The sequence below is a fragment of the Hylaeus volcanicus genome, chromosome 1 (assembly GCF_026283585.1).
Source record: "Hylaeus volcanicus isolate JK05 chromosome 1, UHH_iyHylVolc1.0_haploid, whole genome shotgun sequence".
NCBI classification, from domain to species: Eukaryota; Metazoa; Arthropoda; class Insecta; order Hymenoptera; family Colletidae; genus Hylaeus; species Hylaeus volcanicus.
In genome coordinates this window covers 10,136,431-10,140,236 of record NC_071976.1, presented here as the reverse complement: position 1 = coordinate 10,140,236, position 3,806 = coordinate 10,136,431, and the positions used below count along the sequence as shown (strand labels likewise).

Below are 3,806 nucleotides of genomic sequence, written 5' to 3'. Positions count from 1 at the left end.
AATGTACAGAGTGTTTTCAAATATGTCGAAATATTATATATTATATGCATTTATATATTTATATATAATATATATATATATATATATATAATGTATATAATATATATACTTTTATTGTTTTGAGAGGGAGAATGTACAGAGTGTTTTCAAATATGTCGAAATATATCGAATACATATATATTGGGCTGTCTGGAAAGTCCATGCCGATTTTTATTAGGCGGTACAGGTCTGAATACGTCGGAATGGATGAAAACGAATAACATGTTTACATTCCTTAAAAGGTGGAAAAGTTGTGGAACAAAATGGTACATATATAGTTCAATAATACATATATAGTTCAAATATACATCAAAATTCAAATATGCCTTTGAATTTTTCTTACAAATAGGCATGAACTTTCCGGACAACCCAATATATATGAAATATATCGAAGATCAAGTCAATTAGAATTTCGTAAGACAGTTTCTGCCTTACGTTTTGAAACTCTGAGGTTTTAATTCTCTCAGGTTTTAATTGTGAGATGCTTTACAAATGTGCGCCACAGTCGACTCAATTTGAATATTTCTTGTTGAAAAAATTTCTACAGACTACTCAAACATGTATGAAAATAGGATAAAAAGATCGATAGAATTAATTATTTGTTTCCATCCTAAAAAATTCACGAGGAACCGCTTTTTTAGACCTCCTAATTCAGAATATATACCCCCTTAATCAACTCTAAACGTTTCCCCGAAATCGATATCGGACTTTAGAGCCACGTAATGTGTCACGAATAAACAAAGTCGTGATCCCCCGCAAGGACATTTCAGCAAAAAGTTTACCAGACGTAACACGATAGCGTGACTGTAGCGTTGACGTGAAAACTACCACTGGAAAGTCGTATTTATAGAAGCAGTGACGCGTAGTTGGTGTTAGGATAAATTCATTAGAATGACTTGCACGAACCGGAATAAACGCGGACGTGGAAATGTAGATAGTTTCAACGTGGCGAATCTTCGTCTCGGAATTTTCAAAGTGATGCTCGTGGATAGGGGACCGCGAATCAACGATACGCTCTGATGAATGTGTTCTCCAGCGTGTGCGTGGTGATGTATGAGCATCGCTATGTTATACCGTACGTACGAGCCTTTATCATTAAGTCTTAATTGACGTCGATATAAAACCACAGTTATCCCAGGACATGAGCTACAGATTAAATACGCGTGAAGAATAAGGGGTTTTCCGAAAGGAGATTCAAGGAAAAGTCTTTTTAGTGAAACATAGAGAGGCGTGGTATATATTGAATTTTTTTTTATTATAGTACTTTGCTCGCTGAGAAAAACGTGCTCGATCGTGATTCCCCTTTGTCAGAGAGAAAGATCTATTACGGCTGACCCAGGCCTGAATAGCTCAATTATTTAACCCCTCAATGTCGAGCTCCATGTGTGATACTCTCATTTCCTCATATGGATAATTAAGAATACAGGTACGTAAGTGTTTTAAATTGCGCTGCAATAAACTGGATCGTCAAGACGATACGATTTTATTATTGCGCACAAAGGACTAGTCAAAAACAAATATATAATACATACAATAAGGATTAGAATGGGGAGATAAAATTTATAATAATAATTCATAATAACATAAACAGCTACAAAAAAAAAATTCATAATAGATACAATATAAAAGGGGTTGATTATATTAACAACATCTTTTCCTCATTGTCGAAGATCAAATAATAAAACAAGAATAAAATCGGTGCCACTCGGTAAAGGGTTCACTCCTCGTGTCCAAGAAACCCAAGTGTGATAACAATTACGCAGGCCACGTTAACGAATCGCGATACATCGTCGACGTCCAAGTGTTTCCACGATTAAATCTGATAAAAGATCAGCAAAGCATTGTGCGCACTCGCATTAATTAACCGTATAATTAGTATCTTTCTAAAACGTAGCTAAACGACCGCATACCATTACAACGGCATTCTAAATACCCCGTGCACAGCCATACAGCCGGCACTGTACTTTTCTTTCGCAGTTGAATTATGGTAAACCGCTAACATGCTCGTCTCCTGGCCGTTTGAAATTAACTGTTATCCTTGGTAGAGAAAACCCAGCCTCGGGACGCGCCTACCTCATCCTCGCCGTGTAATTTCGCGTTTTCTATTTTATTTTTAAAGCAAATGCACCATCCATATGAAATACTATGTTAGAATCGAGTCTGATGCATCATTAGGTTCGTGGAAGTTACGAGCTCGAAATTCATTAGAATCTGTTATGTGGAACGCAATTATTTATGACACTGCCTTGTGAAATATTTTCGAAAACTTTCATTCGAAGTAGAAATAAATTAGACATGTTCCCATAGCATTCGTGTTTATTTTAACGAAATTAATTTCAAAGAGGCTTTTAAAAAATTCTTTATATTTTATTCTATTAGCTTTATTCGTATTAATTTTAATTTTCCGTTACAATATTGCCTATCAGAGAGTCAACAAAGTTCTAAAATTAGATTGCAAATACTTGGGTTTATCACCGAAATATCCGTATTTCCTCGGGGAACGTCTGGCCATATAATTACTGGTGTGCTAATTTTATAACTGACCTGAAACCATCCTCGTTCAGAGTTTCATAGCGTTCATTGGAAAGAATGCTGGAGGACAGAGTGAAGAGATCCAATTATTCCGGTTTAAAAGACGTCAGACTTTCTCCGGCGACGAATGCGGCGACGTAAGTCGTTAATTCGAAGAACCTCAAGAGCAAAGTAGCGATGTTGGAAGCTGGCGAACGCAGTTAATTTCCTTTTCTTTATTTTCGTGTGCTATTACGTGTGCAGCGAAGATATGCGCGCCGTGGTTACACTTCGTTACACTTGCATCTGGAATATACTTGCGAGGATATTTTTATTTTCTTGTTTTGTAAATGCAGAGACTCTTGTCGTGCTGTAAGAACACCATGGATTAATCACGATCTGAGGAATCTGCGGAATCGTTAGTTCGGGTAGCACTCGGGGTTGGTAATCTTTGCGATGTACGTGCAACAGTATGACTATGAAGTTCCCGTGCTGAACACCTTACAGAAAATGTAGCGGTTCGTTTAAATAATTTATTGTTTAAGTTATTCGATGCTGTTATTGAATTACTCTGGCTCGTAACAAAAGCTTCGGTGGCAGAGTCTTTAAATTTATATTTACTGTGATTGAAATGTACAAATAATTCAATTGTAGACAAAATTTGAATTTGTAGATTAAAAATTGAGAACATTTAAGGATACCTGGATTACACTTTGCAAGGATTCAAATGAAATTAATCACTTCTAAACTTAGATACACTATTACAATAATATTCTTTGCATAAAGATAGTATATCCAAAAGTGTACCCTAATATTATTATTAAAAATGTCTAACAGTTATAAAGTTCTATTTATAACGTCTGGAGTTGAAGCGTGTAGAGGACTTTAAGGTAGACGTAATAAATTGAACCATGACTAGGATGCATGTGTCCATATGGTCACGAAAGGCTTAACACGTTCACTGGAACGTTATGCATATATGTATGTACGGCACTAATGTTTCGGTGGCTGCGGCCTCATATTTTAAGTCGTGACATTTAATCTTTAAGTAGGTGCACAGGGGTTTAGTAGACCACCACTGGAATATATTATGTGTGGTTGTTTGGTACACCATTTATTAAACCATAAAAGCAAAAATATCTTATGTACAAGTGAATGATAATATTTATTCATAAATATACTATAGGAAAATTCCGAGAATTAAGTAATCACAAACCTTCCATATAAATGAAACATTTAGTGAAAACACTACTGTA

At 35.6% G+C, this 3,806-nt stretch overlaps 1 protein-coding gene across 6 annotated transcripts in view; it reads left to right on the top strand.

Annotated features, from left to right (window-relative positions):
- The window catches only part of LOC128873564 (protein kinase C and casein kinase substrate in neurons protein 1), a 70,922-nt gene that overhangs the window by 39,341 nt on the left and 27,775 nt on the right, over positions 1-3,806 (top strand). The window lies entirely within an intron of this gene.